The following is a 26136-nucleotide window of genomic DNA, read 5'->3' as shown; positions in this document are numbered from 1 at the left end:
CGGCACTCAAGTTCATATCCAATGATATTGCCTTGATTGATTTAGGTCCAAAGTCATACCCCACCACACACAGTATGACTGACATCGATAGTCAGCTGACACTTGTTCCTGCAAGCCTTCAGATGTTCTTGAGACCGATTGTCAAGACAGACGAAAGAGTTGCCGTTTGGGGGCAGAATTTTATTAAGGCCTGTCGACCTCGGTCTGGAGTATTGCCACACCAAATGGGGCTTGCCATACAACTTGATCATAGATTTGGGTCAAAATGGATGCTCAACAAGTTCCACCGGCTGGGATACACTGAGTCTTACACGGAGACACAAAACTACAAATACTGCTTCCTTAATAGTAGGAGTGGAGATGATGTTCCAGATACTTCTGGCACTCTTGACACCATTGTGGAGGAAACCGATGAACAGACCAATGATGAGGTTGCGGGTGATGCTGCGTTTGAGGATCAATCAGTGATGACAGCCAAAGTGCCAGCCAGTGAAAGTGAATTGTCAAGTAATGATCAGGTGGTCTTTATGGATGTGATTCAGGCTGGTACTGCGATTTTCAAGTACATTTACCATGGACGAGATACTACATTGGGTGAAATTCAGTACAACATGTTCTCAAGGAAGGCAGCGGCAGGAGTGATCAAACCAGAGACTCTACCTCCAACAGAGGGTGCAGCTGCACAACATTCACTCCGTGCCTACCTGCAGACCCGGGACTGGATCTTTCTACAGAGCATGTCTCTGAACCCCAGTGACTATGGATGGACAATAGGTGTGCATGGGTATGAGCCAGTTCCAACACTGGACCCCACGGCTCCTGAGGAGCTATTGCAGTTCACGAGCTGTAATTGTCATGGAGATTGCAGCAACCGGCGATGCAGCTGCAAGAAGAATGGGGTCACGTGCATCTCGGCCTGTGGAGTCTGTAATGGCATTACATGCAGAAACTGCAGTCATGATGTTGTTGAGTCTGAAGAAGACATAGGCAATGACTGTTGAAACTTCTGACATTGTGAATGAGAAATAACTCTTGAGTATTATATATGTATGTGAAATAAAAGCTACTTTGTGTGTAAATGTAAAAGTGAAAATATAAATGTTAACAATCAACTCAGAATCATGAAAAACCCTTATTTGACCCCTCATAAGTTACTTAAGGGCCGATTTAAAAAAATAAAAATTCTCGAAAATAATTTTTCGGTACCCGAATTCAACAGCTTTTTTTCTGGGTTTCCCACGGGAGTTGAACTTCAACATTTTAACACATGTTATTACACACCTTTACAAACATATTGGTGAAGAAATTTTTTGGTAACAATTTAGTTAACAGATTTGTGAAATATCTCATAAAATGCCCTTACTACAAATGTACCATCTCTTGGAAACTCCTCAGCATGTCCCTTTGTCCAGAAATGCCAATTCTCGACCTCCCTTATAGCTTCGGCACCATAACGGTCGTACATATGATATGTACAAGTACCTTTTTGTGGAATCTCTGGTTGTTCTTGTGTATTCTTGCAGGTTCCATTTCCCATTCTGCCTGTATGTGAATAACACTCAATATTCACTCAATGTACCAGGTAGATTACTAGGATCTGCGTTTTGGAATACACCTGTACACACCTGTACTATATATACTATAAATAAATCTATTGGGGTCTGTTCCACCTTTTATCAAAGTAGCGTTGGATGTGTTGTAGCTTGTTCCTCTAAAGCTTCACTCGTACCTCCAGGAAGGATCTCTCCACCTGTTCAAACGGTGACCTCCAGAGAATCTCTCTCACCTGTGGCTTTTGCACAACCCATCTCACAGATCAGTAGATGAGCCAAACGGGTCAGTATGAAATGGGTGAATCCTCAGGTGTCCGCTCTGTCGAAGGGGAAATCACACAATGGTAACCACACATATATATCTATATATAGACTCCCCATCCTGCTCAATTTCCCAAGGTTGTCTTCACACTGATAATATCTCACAAAGATATCAAAGCTTCTTTCTTGAGACCGCCTTTTGCTCAATCAATCAATCAATTTATTCAATTAAATCAATTCAATTATTCAATTTCATTCATTCATTCATTCATATCATGAATCATTCATTTAAATTAATCACTCGAGATGACTCCCTGTATACGCCCCCTCCCCAATGATGTCAGGATAGATCCATCCATTGACTGAGATGGAAGATCATCGGTCGTCACCTCTGATCCTTACCTCATGCTAATTGACGAATCACTGTTCTGTACTAGGGTCATATCTGACATATATTTTTTCCTCAATTTTGCCTGGTCTCCACAAATTCGACTTTGCAACCACTAAAGGCAACTCATCCTTCATTCGTGAGACAGCCAAAATTGATGGCAGATATTAAACCCTGACTCCTGAGATCCTGAAATGGGACTGTAAAATTCCTTCCAGCAGCTAAATTTTGAAACTCCATTGCTTGTAATACCCAATTGATCCCATAGGCCTTGAAAGTTCTTTCCCAAGTTCGTGCAATCATTCTGCATCTTTCTCTGTCTATCTCTCTCTGTCTGTTTCTCTCTGTCTGTTTCTCTCTGTTTATCTCTCTCTGTCTGTCTATTTCTCTGTTTATCTCTCTCTGTCTCTCTCTGTCTATTTCTCCCTGTTTATCTCTCTCTGTCTGTCTCTCTCTGTCTGTTTCTCTCTGTCTGTCTCTCTCTGTCTGTCTCTCTCTGTCTATCTCTCTGTCTCTCTCTCTCTGTCTGTCTCTCTCTGTCTATCTCTCTGTTTATCTCTCTCTGTCTGTCTCTCTCTGTCTATTTCTCTCTGTTTATCTCTCTCTGTCTGTCTCTCTCTGTCTGTTTCTCTCTGTCTGTCTCTCTCTGTCTGTTTCTCTCTGTTTATCTCTCTCTGTCTATCTCTCTCTGTCTGTCTCTCTCTTTCTATTTCTCTCTGTCTGTTTCTCTCTGTTTATCTCTCTCTGTCTATCTTTCTCTGTCTGTCTCTCTCTGTTTATCTCTCTCTGTCTGTCTCTCTCTGTCTATTTCTCTCTGTTTATCTCTCTCTGTCTGTCTCTCTCTCTGTCTATCTCTCTGTTTATCTCTCTCTGTCTGTCTCTCTCTGTCTATCTCTCTCTGTCTATTTCTCTCTGTTTATCTCTATCTGTCTGTCTCTCTCTCTGTCTATCTCTCTGTTTATCTCTCTCTGTCTGTCTCTCTCTGTCTATCTCTGTCTGTTTCTCTCTGTCTGTCTCTCTCTGTCTGTCTCTCTGTGTCTGTCTCTCTCTGTCTGTCTCTCTCTTTCTACATTCATTTCCATCACTCTTTTCACCCAGTCACTTTTCCTTCACTGAGGCCATGGTTCCCATCTGGTTCAAGATTTACATTTCATTCCATTAATTTGGAGCATTAATTTCATTAATTTATCACGACTTGTGATAAACACTGATCATTTGCACACGAATTGAAATTCGAATTGATTGGCTGATAGCATAACCAATCCACACGTGCTTTGTCCGAAGATGTGTCTTTTAGGAATTTAATTAAATAAGTCATTTATAAAATTAAATAATGCATTGATTAAATGATTAATCAATAAATCAAAATATCCTTGTTAGCCACATCACTTGGTCACTGTCATGTCCAAATATCAGCTTCCTTACTCAAAAGGTGCCTGAGTTAATGGTCAGAAGAGAAAGAAATGTAATTAATTAAATAAGTACTTCATTAATCGCTAATAATTAAATAATTCGTGAATCCTCATCCGATTCACTTAACATTTGAGTGTTCCCAAAACGTTGGAGCAAAACGTTGCAACAACGAAAGTGAAACGTTGTAGCGACGTTGTGGAAACGTTTTACAACAACATTATTTCAATGTTGTAGGAAAGTAATGTGAAAAACGTTGAAACAACGTTGTGGAAACGTCAGCAAAACCCAACAAACAAGAACAGTACACATTTCCTGTAATTATCTCTCACTAGGGCATGCCCGTACGTGGGTGCAATGCCCGTACGTGGGTACGTGGGTACGTGGGTGCGAGTACGGTGACAATCCCCCCCCCCCCTCTATTTACATGAAATGGTTTGGTCCATGAAATGTTTTGGTCCATTCGCAACGCCAAAGCGAACGGCGAACGGCTTGCGAGTACAGTGACAATCCCCCCCCTCTATTTACATGAAATGGTTTGGTCCATTCGCAACGACCACAGAACCCCCCCCCCCCCCTCTATTTACATGAAATGGTTTGGTCCATTCGCAACGCCAAAGCGAACGGCGAACGGCTAAATCGCCATAGCTCGGTAACTACTTGTCCGATTAATTTCAAACCTTGAAAAGGCACATCCTCGGGTCCCCAGCAATATACCTGGCAAGTTTAAAGTATATCGGACCCGTGGTTGTCGAGAAACAGCGGTCACAGACATACAAACATACAAACATACAAACATACAAACATACACACAGAGATTACTGGAATTATAGATAGATACTCAACAAACAAGAACAGTACACATTTCCTGTAATTATCTCTCATACTCAACAAACAAGAACAGTACACATTTCCTGTAATTATCTCTCATACTCAACAAACAAGAACAGTACACATTTCCTGTAATTATCTCTCATACTCAGTCAACAACAATTTCAAAAAATCCTTCATTTTCATTCGATCGCCATCTTTCATAATAATTCTGGACCGGCATGAGATGGCGTTGTCTGTCATTAATTTATATGTTGATCGAACGATTTTTTTTAGGTGTTATAAAAATGGCGGGAAAAAATTGGCGAAATTTTTTTTTCTCCTCCACCCCCTTTTTTTTTTTTTTTTTTTTCTTTCTTACTTTGGACCCACGGCTTTCGTCCTACACAATTCCGTTTAATTTGTCTAAATCCGACCAGCCGTTCCAAAGATATAAGCCGTTTTGTCGCAATACCATAAATTGGAATGAGGGAAAATATATGTATATATAAATATAAATCCATTTCCCGGCTCCCTGTCGTACGCCGAGCAAGTCGCGTGCTTTTAGCAAGTGCAAAAAAACAAGTGTAAACTACTTTACACGTGTACGGGTATGTAAACGAGTGTACCGGCCTTACACGACTTGGAAGCAGATGGTCTCATGGTGCACTCACGGGCCATCCGCTCCCAGTTCACAGCAAGGCCCTTAATAACCAGCGTATTCGTGTGACTACGCACTAATCTTCGCAAAGACGCAGTTAAAGCGCGGCGTTACGCGCGCTGCTTGCGAGCAAGGAGGAAGCGGACAAGCGGTAACTTATAAGCGTCTTTATTTCAGGAGCTCACTGTAACACTGGCCCGCTCCGGGCTGGGCGCCCGGTGTATATCATGAGGCCACGCCTACCCCTCGGGCGTGGCCACCGCCCACTTGGTGCGCGGAATGATGTCACCACGCCAGTGGGCTTTTGTGTCCGCCACACGCGCCCCCCCAGAATTCCCGCGCACCTGGAGGGCCAGTTTGCGGGGCAGACGAATGACCCGGCCGAAGCGCCCCCTGGCGATCGGCGGCGTCCGGGGTGCAGGGATGCCAGGTGGGATGCCCCTGGCTGCCCCTGGGATGGGTGCAGGACTGGGGGGGGGGCATGGCGGCGGGGCTGGGCGGTGCCGGGGGGTCCGCCCGCAGGAGGGCGGCCCCGACGTGGGGGTCGGGCCACTGGCGGTGGATGGTCCACATCGAGGTGGGCCGGCTTGAGGCGGTCTACCGAAACTCGGTCAGGAGTACCGCCGATGTCCAGGGTGAAGTGCTTCGCCCCGGTCTCCAGCACGTGGAAAGGCCTGTCGTACGGGGGCCTCAGTGGTGTCCGATGGGCATCGTGGCGGACGAAGACGTACTCCGCCGTGCGAAGCTCCGGGGCGACGTGCGTCGGTGGGTGCCCGTGGCATGCCGTTGGCACCGGGGCGGACCTCTGGGCGGTCTCTTGCAGAGCGGAGCGCTGCTGTGCCGCGGACCATGGTGCCGTGGAGTCGGGGAGGAACTCGCCGGGCACCCGCAGCGGTTGCCCGAAGACCAACTCCGCCGCGGATGCGCGCAGGTCCTCCTTGGGCGCCGTCCGGAGGCCCAGCAGGACCCAGGGGAGCCTGTCGACCCAGCCGCCGTCGCGGAGGGTGGCCTGGAGCGCAGCCTTCAATGAGCGGTGAAATCGCTCACACAGGCCGTTAGCCTGGGGGTGGTAGGCCGTGGTTCGGTGCAGCCGGACCCCGAGCCCCTGCGCAACCGCCCCCCAGAGCTCCGAGGTGAACTGGGGGCCGCGGTCGGATGAGATGTCTGAGGGGGCGCCGAACCGGGCGACCCAGGTGGCGATGAAAGCCTGCGCGACATCGGCCGCCGTTGTCGACGCCAAGGGCATGGCCTCTGGCCACCGGGTGGTGCGGTCCACCATGGTGAGGACGTAGGTGAAACCCCGCGAGGGGGGCAGAGGTCCCACCAGGTCCACGTGGACGTGGTCAAACCGGCGTTCCGGCACCGTGAACGGGGCCAACGGGGCCTGGGTGTGCCGGTGCACCTTGGCGCGCTGGCACGCGAGGCACGTCCTGGCCCAGCCGCGGACGGCCTTCCGGAGGCCATGCCAGACGAACTTGTCGGCGATCAGCCTTTGGGAGGCTCTCGCGCCCGGGTGGGACAGGCCGTGGATGGCGTCAAACACCTGGCGCTGCCAGCCCGCGGGCACGATGGGGCGAGGACGCCCGAGGGGGACGTCGCACAAGAGGGCCGCGCCCGCGCCATCGAACGGCACCTCGGTGACGCGGAGGCCCGTGACGGCGATCCGCAAGGCCTGGACGTCGGGGTCAGCGGCCTGGTCCGCTGCCATCCGGGCATAGTCGATGCCGAGGTGGACTGCGTGGGCGACGGCCCGGGAAAGGCAATCCGCCACTGGGTTGTCCTTCCCCGCAACGTGCTGGATGTCCGTCGTGTACTCGGACACGGCCGAGAGGTGACGCTGCTGCCGGGCCGACCACGGCTCGGTGACCTTGCCCATCGCGAAATTCAGCGGCTTGTGGTCGACGAAGGCAGTGAACGCATGGCCCTCGAGCAGATGGCGGAAGTGCCTGACCGCCAAGTGAAGTCCGAGCAACTCGCGGTCGAAGGTACTGTAACGGCGTTCGGGCGGGCGAAGCTGCCGGCTAAAGAACGCCAGCGGTTGCCAAGCTCCACGCACCCATTGCTCGTGCACCGCGCCCACCGCGTAGTCCGAGGCATCGGTGGTGAGGGCGATCGGTGCATCGGGCGCCGGGTGCGCGAGCATGGTGGCGTTAGCCAAGGCGAGCTTCGCGCCCGTGAACGCCGTGTCCATCTGCTCAGTCCAGGTAACGTCGCCTTTGCCCGGCTTACCACGGAGAGCTTCGTGCAGGGGGCGCAGGAGCTGGGCGATACGGGGCAGGAACCGATGGTAAAAGTTCACCATGCCCAGGAACTCCTGCAGCCCTCTGATCGTGCGGGGGAGCGGAAACCCCTTCACCGCCTCCACCTTGGCCAGCAGGGGGACGGCTCCGTGCCTGGTGACACGGTGCCCCAGAAAATCGATTATGGCGGCGCCGAACCGGCACTTTGCGGGGTTCACAATCAGGCCATGCTGGCCCAGGCGTTCGAAGAGCGTCCATCGGAAAACCTGCCCTCCAAACCGCAGAGAGAGGCAGCGTTTTCCGTACGTACGGATGGGCGTCCCGTTCGCGGCAAGCAGCGCGGGGCCCCCACCCGCGGCGTGCTTGTCTGACGTGCCGGCGGGAATGACACTCACCTGCGCTCCCGTGTCGCACAGGTAACGGCGCCCGGAGAAGGTGTCCGTTATGAACAGCAGGCTGCTCGAACGGCCGGCGCTCATTGCCACTATTGAGCGCCGGCCCGGGCGTTTCCCGACCTGTTGAAGGAGCATGGCGGATGACACTGCCGAGCTTCGTGGCCGAACTTGGCGTGGAACCAGCACCAGGTGGTGGAGCTGGAGGAGCGCGGCTGGCTCCGCCAGGCTGGTGGAGTTGGCGGGTTTCCCCGCGGTGGCGGTTTTCGCCGCGGCGGTGGGCGGGGCGTGGCGGCGTTCACGAGGTGCGTATCAGCATGCTGCGTATGCTGTAGAAGCTGATGCTGTGGAACAGCAGCATCAGCAGCATCAGCAGCATCAGCCTCGAGGGCCGTGACGGCCACGCCGACTCTCGCCCGCGTGTCCGAAGCGGCGAAGTACCTGTCCGCCTCGGCTGCCAATGCTCGGGGTTCCGTTAGCCCGGTCCCGGCCAACGCGAGGCGAACCTGCGCTGGAAGTTGGCGACGGAAAAGCGCCCGGAACAGAGAACCGGGGGCTTAGTCGCCCAACAGTGACAGCATATGGTCCATTCGGACCGACGGGCGCGTGTCACCGAGCTCGGGGAGATCCAGGAGGCGGTCGGCCCGTGCGTCGTCCGTGAGGCCGAACGTGGCTAGGAGTAGCCGCTTGAGTGCCTCGTACTTGTGGCCGTCCGGTGGGTGGCGAAGGACGGACACAACTCGAGCGGCCGTGCCGGGCCCGAGGGAGGCGACGACGTGGCAATAGCGTGTGTCATCGCCGGTGAGGCGCCGAAGCTGAAATTGGGCTTCGGCCTGGACGAACCAGACTTCGGCCTGAGCCTCCCAAAATTCGGGAAGTTTGACGAAGTTGGCCATGGCAATGGCGTCGCGTGTGGAAGGATCGCTCCGGCAGATCCAACGTCGAGGGGGTCACCAGTAAAGCGCGGCGTTACGCGCGCTGCTTGCGAGCAAGGAGGAAGCGGACAAGCGGTAACTTATAAGCGTCTTTATTTCAGGAGCTCACTGTAACACTGGCCCGCTCCAGGCTGGGCGCCCGGTGTATATCATGAGGCCACGCCTACCCCTCGGGCGTGGCCACCGCCCACTTGGTGCGCGGAATGATGTCACCACGCCAGTGGGCTTTTGTGTCCGCCACACAGTCTCAATTACACAGGCGAATGCAGGCAGACATTCGTTCGCTTCGCGCACATCAGTGGCGCGTGTCAGAAGAATTACACAGCGCAGGAAAAATACGTATTTTACAGAAATCATTAGAAAAAACACGAATAATAGCTACAATCGTTTAAAACGTTCCATCCGTGACTTTGTCTGCTTATTCACTATTCCTGATTCGCCATCAAGGACCTCGATCATTCCCCGGCGTACTAACCTCCGCTTTTGTAAATGAGATTTCAACAGGATTACGACTCAAAGGAAAAAGAACGAGCAGACATTTTGTAGGACGTTACCTCGGACGATCGTTAAGATCGTTACATCTTAATCATACAAAAAAAATGGTTCTTTGGGTAGTAGCCACAGCACCCGGGAGTACCAGCTCAGCAATGGTTCTTTGTGATCCACTACCCAGCACCCTAGACCAACTCAAATGGATCTCTGTGTCGCGAGCACATCACCGGAGCCAAAAGGTCTCATCTATATCTTCCTTCTGAGGGCTCTCCTGCACCAATAGTGCGTGGAGAAGCCCATACACCACTTTCTCCATATACATACAAAATAACTATACACAGGTTCGTATATCATAATGGACAATCCACAAGAAGCCATGCTTACCTTGGCGATGTCCACTTGATCCACGTACGGTAGCCACCAAGTTGTCCGAGAATAACGGACAATCTACAAGACGCCAATGACTGAGACAGTTTTTTACAAAGTAAGGATTTTTTAACTAATAATTCACTTGTTTCAATATAATAAAGAACTACAATACTATAACGAATCTAGTAATTCAGGTCGTTGGTTCCTCTTCGTTCGCCGGTGATCTCCTGGCGCTGTTTCTCGTTGGTACTCGTTCGTTCCGTCGGGCAGAGCTTCTGATGACAAGTGCTCTCGACTCAAAGTTTGTCCTTGTTTATATCGGCATGCTCGAGTTAATCCTCTGTGCGCTAACTGTTAATCCTCCATGCGCTGAAGCTCCTTGGTTATCCACAATCGCCTCCCCCCTGCTGGGGAGTTCCTTCACCCTCTTTGCAAAACAATAGTGAAGGCTTGGGAATGTGTGTTAGCCCAGGGCCATGATACAGGTGGACAAAGGAACTCCCAGGTTCCATGTTCTGAGATACATTACTGACATTCTTACGAACCACCTGGACTTCACCTGCTTCGTTACCAGTTCCAACGATCAATGAGTTACATTTCCACAGCTGTGTGAGAGAAAATGGCATGCGTGTGAGGAAAAAGTGTGCGTCGAAGAGTGAGTGTGTTACAGAGTATGGAAGTGAAACCGAGAGCGAGGGAGAATGCACGGCAGAGTGTGATAGTGGGAGTGATTGCGATACAGAGGGTGAGTTGGTTGTGGTGGGTGTGCGAGAATGCACAACTGAGTTGGTTGTGGCAGGTGTGCGAGAACGCACACCTGAGTTGGTTGTGGATCATGTGCAGGAGGGCACATCAGAGTGCATGAGTGGGTGGATGCAAGAGTGCACCCCCATGAGTGGTACGGAGTACTACCAAGGGAGAGTGCGCAAGATGGTGCACGAGGAGGGGTGTTAATGAAGTGTGCGAACGACGAGTGTGTGAGGAGGTGTGCGGTGGTCAGGTGTGTAACGAAGTCTGTGAGCGAAATGAGTGTGCCTGGGTGGTGTGCATCGAGAGAGAGTGCGGTGACGAAATGTGCGGAGTGTATGGAGACACCTGGATGTGTGAATAAGGAATGGAACGCGTGGTGTGAGCATGCAAGTGAAGCATCGACGTTCACCGGGGCAGCGGTTAGGCCGACGTATAGCCGACGCGGGCTCCTGGTCCGTGCCGGGCGTTGTGTGCTGTGGGAGCCGGCGGGGATCGGTGTCGCGTCGCTCCTGCTCGGGGCACCGTGCACGATTCGGGCCGGGCCCCGCCCTGCACGGTCGAATCCGCGCTTTGTCAAGCGAAGCGACCGGCCCGGTTCGAGGGGAGGTAGGAGGGGTCGGAACGGCGCCCCCTTGTGGTGGTGGCGCTCCACCCGGGCAAGGCTGGGCCATCGCGCTTGGGAGCGCAAGGCCTTGCGCCGGGATGGTGCCTTGAGCCTTGGCCCGAGTAAACCTCCCCTGAATCGAGTGTCGGACGGACCCAACTGCAGGAGACCAAACCACTCATATTCATTGCTCGGCTTTTCGAAGCCGAGCTGTGAAAATGTAACGAAGCACCGAGGCTCGTAGTTTAATGGACTGATGGTAGTAGTGATAGTGATCGCGAATGGTAGTTTTACCATTCGCCTCACATCTTTCTGGGGGCAAAGGAGCTATAGTTTTATGGGGTATGGCGGTGAAAACCTAGCCAGGGAGGGCTTGGTTATTGATTAGGGATCTAGAGTGACCATAGGGACAAGATTTAAGTAGTGACATTGTACCTGTAGAGGGGATGCAGAATAGCTTAGTATTGATGATAATGACGAGGGTGTGCATAGTATAAGGGAAGATGAGGAACACAAGCTTCAGAAGGGAGTAGTTAGATCAGATGATGCAGTGTGTGTGTAGGAAGTGATTGAGCAGAGTATTGTGAAAGGTGTGATTGTGCATTGTATTGAATGAATGGGCCTGGAGGAAAGGAGGGTGCAAGTGCCACCAGGTGTGTGGGCACAGGTGTGCAAGTGAAGTATAGGTGTATGGAGAATGGTTGTATGGAATAGATGGCATGGAATAAATGGAGTATGGAATGGATGGTGTGGAGTGAGTGGAGTGTGGAATACGTGGAGTGGAGTGGTTGGTGCGAAAGGAGTGGATGGGGAAGGATGGACCCCTTCACGAATACCCGGGGAGGGTAGTTTAAAAGTAGGTAGAGGGAGTAGGTAAATTGTGGTTGGATATTGGCATCTGTGGTGTGAGTAGTTGCACAGGAGTGTTGTGTTGGGTGCATTAGTGGAGTAAATTGGCTGGGCATGTGGCCTGTTAGTGTGTGTGATTAAATGGGCACTCCGCCACTGTTAGTCTGTCGGCCAGGTGAGGCCGCAGGTAGGCTCTGGGAGCCAATAGAGTTCAATGGGGCCCGAGGATCCGGAGGACGGACCCGGGTAGCCCGACGCCAGAGATGGCGGTAGGGGGTGAGAGCGCCAGAGGGCCTTCCTCAGGTAGGTTAGGGTAAGGAGCAGGTAAGCTCGGGAGACAACTGCAGTGGCCGAGGTGTGCAGGTGAGCGGACCTGCTGGGAGCGCCACACGACCCAGCCCTGAAATTGTGCGAGGGCACAGGGAGTAGAATCGGGGGAGTGAGACCCCAAATTGGTGAGCACCACAGTTTGGTCAATGGGAGTTCGGTTCTTAGAACCACATAGTGTAAGATGGCCAATGGATTGCCAGGGTGAGACCCCGGGTAGTGTAAAGGTGTTAAAGTCATTTAGAAGGTAATTAGGATTGGAAGTCTCTTCGCACCATCTGCATCCACTCACCAGGGTGACAGGACTCCACACCACCGGTTTGTGCAAATGTCTGGTATGTAAGACGCATCATGACGTGGGGGTAACTTGTGCTTGTGATTCCATCTCTTCCTCCTTATGAGGATTGATGACGAATTGGGTGATGGCAAATTGGGTTTAGAGGGATTGTTGATGAATTTGGAATTAGGGGAGATATGGGGAAGACAGGACTTAGCGACGGATTTGTAAATTGTGTAAATACGGGGTAGGGGCAAGGGTAGATTAGGTGACGGGGGGGGGGGGGGGGGGAGCGTACGCTAGGTACGAGCTTTCTGGGCTCGCTCTGCTGCGCACCTCACCTCCACATTACCTTGTGTTGCCCCCCCAGCTCTCTCTGGGCTCTGTCCCGCAAATATTCATACAGGTCGCACAAGATCTGCCTGCAACCCTCTTATGGTTAAACTGCGGGTAAAATCAAGACTCTCTGCTCACCTTCACTCCTTCAATCCTCTTTTCTCCCGCCTCTGGAACAAACTCCCTCACTCTCTTCAATCCCACTCCACCCTCCAAGTCTTTAAAACAGCTGTTCACCACCATCTCTTATCTTCCCCCATCCAAAACCTTGATCTTTTCTACCCCCACTAATTTCACCCCAATTCCACTTTTTTGAAATACCAACTTCTGTCCAGGAAGTCCTTGGTGTCCTTGTGTTATACTTCTCCCTCCCCCCCCCCCTTCCCATGCCGCCTCCCCACGGGCCCTCTCCCTTCCACACATCTCCCTGCTCTCGGATGTTGTGTTTGTGTGCTTCCCCTTCTCTCCCCATCTTGTCTTCCGCTCCCTCTTTTTGGGTATTTTGTTTGTCTGGTTGATTTTTTTTGTGAAGTAAATGTTAGCTCTTTCACGAGCCTCGATTCAGTATACCAAAAAAATAAAATGTGTACCCTTGCGATCTTGCCCCGCTGCTTGCTTGTCCTCCTTCCCCCACTCATGGATTTGTTTCTTTTGGGCCCGGGGGGAGTGCGCAGGTGACCGCAGTTGTGTGCCCGCACCCTCGCTGCTGCCTGCCTGGACTGGTACCACACTTATGGACCGCACGTTGTTGTGGCCGAGCACCACTGTATGGACAACAGGTCTGTGGCCGAGCACCACATTCATGGACCCCACGTTTTGGGGCCTGGCACCTCTGCTGGGGACCGGCCATTGTGGCCAGGGAGATCTTGCTTGCGGACCATGGTAAAGGTGGCACCTATGCCAAGCAGGTGAACCACCTTGAGTTTTTTTTTTTTTTTGTATACAAGATCGAGTCGCATGAAAGACCGAACATTAATCACACAGAAAGATAAACCGACACATAAAACATGTAACATCGGGAGCGGTAGACAAGATGGGGAGAGAGGGGGAAGGACACAAACACAACATTTGAGAGCAGGGACCGAGAGAAATGTGGGAGTGGGAGGGCTAGGGGGGAGGTGGGAGAGGTCTAAAACATATGGACACTGCCAGGACTTCCAGGAAAGAAGTTGGAATTTCAAACAAGGTGGATCTGGGGTAAATTAGTGGGGGTAGGAAAGATCAAGGTTTTGGATGGGGGAAGATAAGAGATGGTGGTGAACAGCTGTTTTAAAGACCTGGAGGGAGGAGTGGGATTGAAGGGAGTGTGGGAGTTTGTTCCAGAGGTGGGAGAAAAGGGGAATGAAAGAGTGAAGGTGAGCAGAGAGCCGAGATTTCGGCAGTTTAACCATCAGAGGGTTGATGGCAGATCTTGTGCGACCTGTAGGAATATTTGGGGGACAGAGCACAGAGAGAGCTGGGGGAGCAAGGCCGGAGAGGAGTCGGTAGAAGACAGAAAGACCACCTACCTGCCTGCGGTGAGTGAGTGAAAGGCCCTCAGAGATAGCTTCATCGCGGGAGATTCCAATGATTCTGAAAGCTTTGGTTTCAACAGCGTGAAGCCGAGCTAGGTGTGAGGCAGGAACACCGGCCCATAGGGAAGAACAGTATTCCATTGAGCTGCGGATGAAAGCCTTGTATGTGGTGAGGAGCTCAGGTGTGCCTAGGAAGGACTTTGCACGACGGAGGATGCCCAGTCGGCGACTGGCTTTGGAGGCCAGCTTGGAAATGTGGTTTTCCCAAGAAAGATCATGGCAGATAGTGAGACCCAAAAGCTTGAGCGACAGAACTTCTTGGAGAGGATTGTTGAGAAAGTATATGGGAGGGTTGTCCAGTCGATCTTTTCGGAGAGCCATAGTAAGAGTGTGAGATTTGTCAGGATTGAAAGACATGTTCCACTTGTTTGACCAGTCTGTGATTTTGTCCAGGTCTTCAGAGAGTGAGGAGGCTGCAGACTGCCAATCTGAGGGAAGAGGAATGGAGCGGCAGAGAGTGGAGTCATCAGCAAAGTGATCGAGAGGATTTTCCAGAGAGTCGGAGAGATCATTGATAAAGACCAGAAAAAGCACAGGGCCCAGAACACTGCCTTGTGGAACTCCAGCCTGAACAGGAAGGGGAGATGAGAGAAATCCATTCAGGGCCACACGTTGACTACGACCAGAGAGGAAGTCCGCAAGCCATGCATGGAGATTTCCATGGATACCATAGGAGGAGAGTTTGGTGAGCAGAGCTGGGTGCCAGACCGTATCGAAGGCACGTGATATGTCAAGGGAGACAGCTCTGATTTCCTGTTTGGCATTGAGGACCTCCATCCATTGTTGAGACAGCAGAAGCAGCATGTCCAGAGTAGAGTGACCTGGTCTGAAACCAAATTGATGATCAGAGATCAAGCCATTGGAGAAGAGGAAAGATTTCATATCCGAAGCAATGATGGATTCCATGACTTTGCTGATAATTGGGAGCAGGCTGATTGGTCTGTAGTTGGCCCCTGCTGGCCCTAATTAAAAAAGTGGACGCGTTTTTTTGCCTTTTTTAGATTTCAAATAGGCCGCAAGCAAAGAAGTCACCCAGAACCATCGGCCCAGCAGCCATCGGCCTACCAGAGAAGACGTCGGACGCCATTGACATTGACTATTGTGTTGAACTGTGCACTGGATGGTGCTGACTGTGCATTTTCATTTTGTGGTGCTTTTTGAATATTGGTGCTTATTGGTGCTGGTGGTATCAGTGCAGTGCAGTGTATGCTTTCCTCTTTTCAAAAAAATCTTATTTTTGTTTCCCAAAAGACAGGTCCTGGGTTCGCGTGTAAATACCAACTAGTGTCTTTGTAAATAATGCTCCCCATCGTCAATGTTTAGCTTGAGAATTAATTCCGTGATTCGGTTATCCTGTGGGCGTGAGTCTGATAGACAGAATGCAACGCAGCAGGCGGGACATACTTAGTTGTTTTAAAAAATGTCGCACTCAGGGTGAAGTTAATAGTAGAGGGTTACCACACCTGAGTGTCACACGAAGTTAAAGTTCTGTCGGGCCGGGACGGCCCTGGAGGTAATGAGGGTGCAGTGTTGTGGTTTTTAGAACCCTCCACTTTGTAAATATTTGTAATATTCCCTTATAAATAATCCCCTGTAAATATTCCCATTTTTTGGTGTAAAAGGTCAAAGGTCGCACCCTAGTTAGGCCACGAGCAACACGTAGCACACCATAGGCTTCTCCTTTAGTTATTTCATGAGTATGTGTTTCAGGTAAGGATCTGTTCCCAATAGTTGAATCTGCGTTGTATTAATTAAATAAGAGTAGGCCCCCTTGTCAATTCATATTGTGGCGTAGCCTTCCTCCAAATTGTGTTCCTTGGCTTGCCAGTAGCATTCGCTGCCTGGCTCAGCCGCCATTGAACACGAGGTCAGGCTTGGAGAAGAAGGGGGCGGGGTGGCAAGAACGAGGTGTGGCCACGTCAACTCACCACCAGGGCGTGGCCGGTAAGCCCCCACCAGCCAACCAGGGCTGAGGTGAGCTCGTTAATAGGCATGGCTCGATGAAGCGCGGCTTGATTTCTAAGCGGGTTATAAAAGCGCAAGCACCAAGCCCTCTCAGGGAGATGCGCGAGGGGAGGCCATTGATGACGGACTGTGCTGGGGGATCCTGATTGTGAACGAACTGCACGGGGAGCGCTCGATTGATTGTCACGTTGTTGGAGCGACCTGTGCGAGGGTACCCTCTGAGACGGACGTTGGGCGAGAGAGAGTTGGCCCGAAGATTACGTACGCGACATCCCAGTACCCCGCATAATTAATAGGTCCGGTCGCGCGCCAACGACACCAGCTGCCTGCCATTCTTCGCGGCGGACCCGGAGCCTGGAACCATCTGCTTGGACCCTTCTCTTCCTTCCCACCACCACCACCCCATTCGTGTAAGTGTGTTTGTATTATCCTGGGCATGTTATATAAGACTGTATAAGGTTGCCCTATGTCCTTTGTTTCCTTCTTTTGTATATTCTTGCCTTTCGTTTCCTCTTTTAGTGTAGTTAATAAATCATATTTGTTCTTTCCTTACCTTTTGGTTTCCTCTCGTCCGATCGTCTTTGTCTTTTCCCCATTGAATATCGGTGGCACGATATAGGAACCGCTCAGAATCGGGTTAGTCTTTCTGCTAACGTCTCTATCTTCGGATTGCTAAACCGCTCGGCAAAATTCCATCTTGTCCGTGGCTCGGGCAGAAGTAGCGCCCTGCTTTGCGGCGAGGTTGGCGAAGGTATCTGGGAACCCATTGACCAGTCACCCTGGTCAATCTCAACCCTGCAAAGGAGCGTGATATCTTCTAGGACTCGGGCGGCCAGCTTAATAGACGAGGGGATTAACCCCTCCTCGGTAAGGGGAGCGCCATAATCCGGGATCCGCAACAATATATATACTAGTGAGGTACCCGTGCTATGAACGAAAGCAAGCAAACAATGTGGAAATGGTGAATGCTAAACCATGGAACCAATAAATTCCACATTCCTATGCCAACTGTAGTCGAATATCAAGCCTGGACAGCAGGTTCGTGAAGGACTTCCATGAAAAACATACCTGTTTGAATGGTTCTATCCCCAGTCAATGGCGAATCTGTATATGGCTATCCGTGAATGTCACGGTTATAAAGTAGAAATTCCCGCACGTCATTTCCTCATTAATTTGAACTCAATATCTTTATTTTCATTTCAAACAGCATAACTTCAATCACAAATTAAATAGCATTAATATAAATAATAACCTTTCACTTTCACGAACAAATATTTAAATACGTGCTGACTTTACATCCGGATACGGAGCAGTTCCGTTCGGTTGGAAATTCAACCACCACTTGGTGAACACTATTCAGGCTTCTTTTGCAAGCCATGGCGTTACAGTAGACAGAGCTACCTTTTTGTTTTCAAGGACCCATTTTTTTATTGACTAACATTTTTTAGCGATATAGTCACTCTCTCCCCTCTCCTCCCCCTTCCTCGCTCCACCCTCCTTTCCTTCTCCCTCCCTCCTCTCCTCCCGCCCTCATTCATATTCCCGTCAGGAAGGGACTCATTGTTACCCGGCAACGCCGGCTACTTTTGCTGGTACACAATAATTACAAAAGACATGGAGAAAATCCTGAATGAAAAGAGGGTATACACATGTATTTTGTAGTCAAAACTATCTCGTGAGAACTCCTCATCATCAATCCCTCCACCCTCACACATACACACACATGTATGCACACATGCACATGAAGGTGGATACTTTGAGACCTGGGAGGGTTCCGTTCCACCTTCTGAATATGGAAATAGCAACCAAGGACACGCACACAAACTGGGCAAGAAAGAGGGGAAAGCATGGGCTGAAGAGACCCAGGCTGGTGAATTTCCGCCCTGGCAGTGAGAGCCAGACAGCTGCAGCAGTCTGTTGTAAACAATGGGCCAGGAGCAGAAGCGAATGGAGTGTGACAGTCTCAGCAGCAAGAGAGAGATGGAGAGGGGGAGGGAAAAGCTTGCCTTAATTGGCAGCTTACCCCTCCCTGCCGACTGATGACGCTGTACCAATCGTTGTGCTGCGTGTATAGATGGTGACACATGCATGTCTATCACCCCGGAACCACAGTCAAATTATTATTGACCTGGAAGTTCACCCTATCATGGATTAGAAAAGGACCACGGCCTATGTCCCACACACTGATTTATACAGTTGATTTGGACCATCTCCCTCCTTTCAACCATCCTCCTGTCCCATAGGTGGTAGGGTAACATAAGTAACATCTTCTACACTTGCCTGGCATTGCCCTATTCCCAGAAGGGAACAAAAGGAATGAGACACCTTGCACTTAGTTTTTTTTTATACATGGTCTGGGCTTGTGGAAGAGCTAGGGCGCAGAACAAATCAGGACACAAATCAATCAGGACAGAATAAATGGAACAGCAAGAGGAAGGGGAAACACCAATAGCAGGGCAGAGGAAGAAGGTATATGGAGACGAACAAAGAAGATGCAGGTAACGATGGGGGTTAGCGGAGAACGCAAGGGGTAGACAAGATGGATACATAAGCAAAATTTTGGGAGAGGTGGAGGTCGTTTAACGGGTGTAGAAAAGATAATGTCTATGGATGGGGGATGGACAGCTGTCTTGAAGACCCAGAGGGAATAATGAGATCGAAGAGAGGGTAGAAGGTGGTTCCACAGGTGAGAAAATAGCAATGAATGAGTGTAGGTGAGCAGTGGGCATGGATGTAAACAGTTTCGATAGGAGGGGGTTGCTAGTGGACTGCGTCCATCCTGCAGATATTTTATGGGGGCAAAGGGTGAGAGCACGGATAGGGCAGAGGGAGCAAGACCAGAAATTAGGAGTAAGAAGACAAAGGGTCCACTGACCTGTCGGCGATGGTGAAGTGATCGGCCTATCGACTCAGCTTTATCGCTGGAAATTCCAATGATCTTGAAGGCCTTGGTTTCCACGGCGTCAAGCTGAGCAAGATGTGAGGCAGGGGAGCCAGCCCAGAGGGGAGAGAAGTACTCCATCAACCTGCAGATGAAAGCCTTGTAGGTGGATAGGAGTTCAGGTGTGCCAAGGTAGAACTTTGCACAATGGAGGATGCCCAATCGGCTTCAGGCTTTGAAGACCAACTTTGAAATGTGTTTTGCCCAAAAGAGATCATGGCTGAGCGTGAGGCCCAATATTTTAAGTGACTAAACCTCTTCGAGATGGTTGTTTAGATGGGAGGATGTTGGCATAGACCACAGGTGCAAATAGTCTGGGCTCCAATATTGCCTAAGTGGCCAAAAAACACTTTTTACTTACAAGATGGCCTCTCCTTATTGTCTACGGCCCAAATGATAGGTATAACAACCTTCCTCTACAAGAAACAAGATGGTGTATACAAATTTTGGCTAGTGAATTGCAAAGCAATTTTCACTCTTGTTCTAAGTTGGACAATGCCCCTCTCCTTTTAGGTAATACTGAAACTGAAGACAAATTGAACCTGGTTTTATACCAGCCTTGGTGGATTAATGTTGGAGAATCCACTCTGAGTCTTGGACGTCAGTCGTTCGAACTCTGGTCGGGTCATACTTAAGATTTTAAGCGTCTTGATTGATGGTGAGCCTTTAATAAGGGTGTCATGAAATTAATTAGCTCACCTCCAGTCCATCTAAAACCTATGTTCTCCATGCTTTGCCAAGATCTTCCCTCGATCCCAACATCCCAAAAGTGTAAACAGTAAATAACTAGAACGGCACTCGGTAGATGCATACCTCCGCCAGGATGAACAGTTTATGTTTTGTATCTGACTGAGAGGCCGGATCTGGATTCGGACCTGAAACAAAATCTAATCAGCTTGTTCTTGTCACCTAACCAACTCATCCCCCAATTTTTGTCATAGCTCGTCCATAACTTTTGTTAAATATCATGTTATATATCGCTTTTCATCCTATCTCCCAATGGTGAAGAATCACTTAAATAATTAAATAATTCTCATATTGGAATCCATATTCAGATCTTCATCAAAATTGAATCGATTCTTCCTTGTCACACACACAACCGGTCCACCAGGTTTCGTCCAAATCCATTCATAACTTTTTGAGATATCCCGCAATGTATAGGTTTTGGCCCTATCTCCCAATGGTGAAGAATCACTTAAATAATTAAAATCATTCTCATATCGGAATCCATATTCAGATCTTCATCGAAATTGAATCGATTCTTCCTTGTCACACACACAACCTCTCCACCAAATTTCGTCCAAATCCATCCATAACTTTTTGAGATATCCCGCAATGTATAGTTTTTGGCCCGATCTCCCAATGGTGAAGAATCACTTAAATAATTAAATAATTCTCATATTGGAATCCATATTCAGATCTTCATCAAAATTGAATCGATTCTTCCTTGTCACACACACAACCGGTCCACCAGGTTTCGTCGAAATCCGTCCATAACTTTTTGAGATATCCTGCTATGTATCGTGTTTGGCCCGATCTCCCAATGGTGAAGAATCACTTTAAAAATCTAATAGCCGGATCCGAATCCGGATCTTCACCAAAATCCAATAATTTCGTCCTTTTCACATACACTACATCTCTGCCAAATTTCGTCCGAATCTGTCCACTAGTTTTTGAGATATCTTGTTCACAAACAAACAAACAGCCAAACACAGACAAATAGACGTGAATACGTAACCTTCCTCCACCTTCGGTGGCGCAGGTAAATATGCTCGTGTAATCTTCATCCAAATTTTTTGTCATTCTCTTTCATAAATTCCACTCTGTCATTCCATGATCATTGAACAAATCAAATCAAAAGATATATTGCAAGGGAAGTGGGAAGTATATTGCATATAATTAGCATTTCATTGGCCTTGTCCGAGTCCTTCGTTCACATCTCAATTTGCAAGGTTTCAATTCTGAACTGGAGTCCGACATCACTGCTGTAGCCTTGGAAATTCTGTCAACAATAATGTCTGCCTGGTAAAATTATTGGACAGGAAACAGGGTTTTTTTTCATTTGGCAGACTATTTCACCCCTTAATCACTACTTCCTGCTGAATAAACAAGGAAAAGAATGACATTTTTGCTACCTTTTCAGGTATAAATTGTGATTATAACTTCCTGACAGCTGAGCGCAAGTTGATTTGAAGTGTCGACTTCAAAAAGTACCAAGTTTAGCAATTCCACAACAATACTTAAAGATTATAAAACTACTGACTGTCTTGAATTGTTTGTTGCTTCTCACGCATCGGTCATTTTTTGTTTCATTGTTCAGTGTCTGTCCGTGTCTCCTCTTGTTCTCCTTCCTGGTTTGTGTGTGTTTTTGTCTGCCTATTCCTTGCTCCTTTACCGTTTGTTTCGTTAACACTCTCTCCCTCTGCCGTCTAGCTCTTTCAGGAGCCTTGACCTTTGCATGAAAAGACTGCAGCCTTGAAGGGCGCTGGAGTTTGGCACGGTACAGGCTGACGTTGTTTGTGTTGATTGTTGTCGACGCTGTTGCACTTTGAACTAGAACGCCACTCGGTAGAGCGCATACTCCCGCCGTGGGTCAAGTTGGAACAGTACGATTTCACAAAGGTTTGAGGGAGCAGTTCAGTGACAACACAAGACAAGACAACACAAGACAAGACAGACACTGCACAGATATATATTTAGAATATATAGAAGATAATGTTTAAAAAACAAGGCAATTTCACTTACATTTTCGGATTCAGCGTTCAATTCTATATAGGTGAGTGTATTTTGAGGCAGGTGTGACTTCAAATAAAATTGTAAGCCAAGAAAAACGTTCGTTTCATTCCTTAGGGATACAACATGTAAAACTGGCCCAAACGTGAAAACAAAACTCGCTCATTTTAAGTCGAACAAGCTAATGCGACCACTCATTCTTCTGGGAAGAATCCCGTGCACATGCTCGTCACAATTATGTCACATAAGTCTGTATAACTTCATCAAATACTGACACCGCGATTGACATTCGCTGAGGTAAATGTTGATATCTCTTCTGAGGCAAAAAGAAAATAATTTAAAAAAACAGTTTTAAAGCATTATACTTATCAAACGATACATTTTATGAAACGGGGAAACCTAGTACACACATTGGTGGTTTTAAAATGACAGAATATGTCTTTATTAGAAAAAAAAAAGAACCTTGACGACGACGCTGCTAACAAAATACACCGCTCTAACGCATAACCACGAGTTTAAACTACATTTACAACAAATATGAAAACCATTTTCATATCATGATGTTAAATATAGAATATATAGGAGATAATGTTAAAAGAAAATGAGCCCTATCTTCCAATGGTAAACAATCCTTCAAAAAATTCCTGGATCCGGAATAATATCCGAGCTTCACCAAAAACTAATCAATTCTTCCTTATCCCAAGGGCAATCCTCCCACCAACTTTCATCCAAATCCGTTCAGAACTTTTCCAGATATCTTGTTCACAAACACACGAACACACACACGCACACACACACACACACACACACACACACACACACACACACACACACACACACACACACACACACACAGACACGATCGAATGCATTACTCCCTGGCGGGAGTAACAAATTACGAAATTCCTGCCCGAACCAGTAGGGGGCATCGCATCAGTGACATGGCCGTGTCCTCAGCCAATGATGCTACCCCGCAGCCTTGTTCTGCATATAAAAGAGAAAGTGGACCAAATGCCATCCAACATCATTTTCTACGATGTGTAAAGTTATCCTATCTATTGTTGTGGTTGTTATTTTCTCATTGTATGATAGGAATGGGCTGGCAGGATAGCCCAGATGTATGCACATTGCACACTCAACTTTTGTTGGTGAACCTTCCCTGGAAGCGTTGGATAATTTCACAAAAGGCCTGATCTCCAACCATCTTCAATCTTGAGCTTGGGAGACAACCTTTATGTGACGTTCACGCTACCTTGGACGTCGTTTTAGGTGGCCTTCATGTTCCTTATGCCCCACATCATGGCAGTAAAAACTTCTTAGGTCTTGGTTCCTTAGGCCACAGGAACACACATTTTCTGATATCGGCTTTAGACAGTGGAGGAGGTTGCAGTTTGCTTTTTTGTTGCGTAAAGCTCCTGCACATTGTGTTTTTTTTTGTTTGTTTTTTTTGGATACTGAATCGAGGCTCATGAAAGAGCTGACATTTATTTCACAAACAAATCAACCAGACAAACAAAATATATAAAAAGAGGGAGCGGAAGACAAGATGGGGAGAGAAGGGGAAGCACACAAACACAACATTTGAGAGCAGGGAGAAGTGTGGGAGGGAGGGCTTGGGGGGAGGAGGCGTGGGAAGGGGGGGGGGGGAGGGGAAGTATAAAACACAAGGACACCAAAGACTTCCAGGACAGAAGTTGGTATTTCAAAAAAGTGGATTTGGAGTGAAATTAGCGGGGGTAGAAAAGATCAAGGTTTTGGATGGGGGAAGATAAGAGATGGTGGTGAACAGCTGTTTTAAAGACCTGGAGGGTGGAGTGGGATTGAACAGAGTGAGGGAGTTTATTCCAGAGGCGGAGAAAAGAGGAATGAAGGAGTGAAGGTGAGCAGAAAGTCTTGATTTTGGCAGTTAAACCATAAGAGGGTTGCAGGCAGATCTTGTGCGACCTGTGGGAATATTTGAGGGACAGAGCCCAGAGAGAGCTGGGGGGGCAAGGCCAGAGAGGAGTTGGTAGAAGACGGAAAGACCACCAACCTGCCTGCGGTGAGTGAGTGAAAGGCCCTTGGAGTTAGCTTCATCGCGGGAGATTCCAATGATTCTGAACGCTTTGGTTTCAACAGCGTGAAGACGAGCTAGGTGTGAGGCAGGAGCTAGGTGCTTGCCTGTTGTGATCTTGACTGCGCTGCACAGGTGAAGCAAGGCACAGCTTCTCACTTGTAGACCTGGGTTCCATTGGGCACACATTTTGTGCTTCATGCCCTTTCGGCAATATGTTGCGTGCTGCCTGAATTAAAATAAAAAAACAAGAAGCTCAGCATTTTAACTTTTAAGTCAACCAATCAAGAGGATTTTAATAATTGGTTATATTGTGGATGAGTTGTCATAATAACTGCCTCCTCCCATTCTTGTGAGCATGAACGAGGCATGGCAAACAATTCCATTTGAGAGAATCTGGGGTAATGCACTGACCTCTGTTGGAAATTAGTTGGACAGCCAGGAGGATTTTAGTTACAAGACATGACAACTGCTTAAAATATTATATTATTTTTCTGAGTTGTCAAATGTATATTAGGCCCTGGGAGATACGTTCGACTTGTCGTCCCATCTCCCGGCGTTAGTTGGTGGACGTTAAAGATCGCACGGTGTCCTTCGCGAAGACAAGGCGGGCTATTGCCAGCACCATGAACAAGTTCCAAATTTGTACCCAAACTACTGCTGGGAAGGCAATGGCAAACCACCTTTTCCAATAAACGTCTTCGTCGGCACCGACTCTCTGTAAGAGATATCAGAATCAGATAGCTGATAGAGAATGCAGACAGGAGCAATTAGGAAGTGTCCAGGCAAAAATGTCATTCATCATTTCCTTTGACTCACATTGGTTGAAATATTCCGATATATATATATATATATATATATATATTTTTGGATACAAGATCGAGGCTCGTGAAAGAGCTTACATTAATCACACAAAAAAATCAAACAGACACATAAAACATATAATAAGGGGAGCGGTAGAGAAGATGGAGATAGGGGGGGGGAAGCACACAAACATATAACATTTGAGAGCAGGGACATCGGGAGATCTATGGGAGGGAGACGACTTGGGAGGAGGTGGGAGAGGTGTAAAACATATGGACACTACAAGGACTTCCAGGAAAGAAGTTGGAATTTCCAAAAAGTGGATCTAGGGTGAATTAGCGGGGGTAGAAAAGATCAAGGTTTTGGATGGGGGAAGATAAGCGATGGTGGTGAACAGCTGTTTTAAAGACCTGGAGGGAGGAATGGGTTTTTTATTTATTAATTTTTTTGTATACAGGATCGAGGCTCGTGAAAGAGCTGACATTTATCACACAAAAAAAAATCAAACAGACACCCAAAACATATAATAAGGGGAGCGGTAGACAAGATGGGGAGAGAAGGGGGAAGCACAAACACAACATTTGAGAGCAGGGACATCGGGAGATCTTTGGGAGGGAGAGGGCTTGGGGGGAAGGAGGCGTGGGAAGGGGGGGTGGGGTGGGGTGGGAGAAGTATAAAACACAAGGACACTGCAAGGACTTCCGGGAAAGAAGTTGGTATTTCAAAAAAGTGGATCTGGGGTGAAATTAGCGGGGGTAGAAAAGATCTAGGTTTTGGATGGGGGAAGATAAGAGATGGTGGTGAACAGCTGTTTTAAAGACCTGGAGGGAGCAGTGGGATTGAAGAGAGTGAGGGAGTTTGTTCGAGAGGTGGGAGAAAAGAGGAGTGAAGGTGAGCAGAGAGTCTTGATTTTGGCAGTTTAACCAGAAGAGGGTTGCAGGCAGATCTTGTGCGACCTCCAGGAATATTTGGAGGACAGAGCCCAGAGAGAGCTGGGGACCACAAAACTTTCTTTTTTACTTTCAGGATGCCACAAAAAACAAAAAACAAATATAGTTCCTTTATTCACTGGTGACCAGACTTAAGTATGTTTATGCACCAGCAGTGCCACCATGATCACCATCAAATCAATTCAATATGGAGCCGAGAAATCCCAAAAAACTGGGTTCACTCACAGCTCATCGACCATCACATGTTGAGTTTATTATGAAATCATTGAAAACCTTTCAACGTTACGTGTGGCAGACTGCAGACAGCATGGGACGTAAGGAATGGGAGTGTAAAGTTTACGATGCCTTGTAGAAGAAAGCGTTGCGACGGTGCGTGCAAAGTTTGCAGAACTTGAAAAAGGCAAATTTGGCTCAGAGAGCTGTAGCACCCACATGATTTATAGCAAGAGAAGCTTAAAAGGA

The 26136-nt window shown here is 48.5% G+C and overlaps 1 long non-coding RNA gene across 1 annotated transcript in view; it reads left to right on the top strand.

Moving 5' to 3' along the window:
* LOC144891704 (uncharacterized) overlaps window positions 1-26136 on the top strand; it is a 1032708-nt gene that overhangs the window by 175765 nt on the left and 830807 nt on the right. The window lies entirely within an intron of this gene.

The sequence above is a fragment of the Myxine glutinosa genome, chromosome 4 (genome assembly GCF_964187855.1).
Source record: "Myxine glutinosa chromosome 4, kmMyxGlut1.1, whole genome shotgun sequence".
NCBI lineage: Eukaryota > Metazoa > Chordata > Myxini > Myxiniformes > Myxinidae > Myxine > Myxine glutinosa.
Note: the sequence above shows the minus strand (reverse complement) of the source record. Positions and strands in the feature narration are given on the sequence as shown.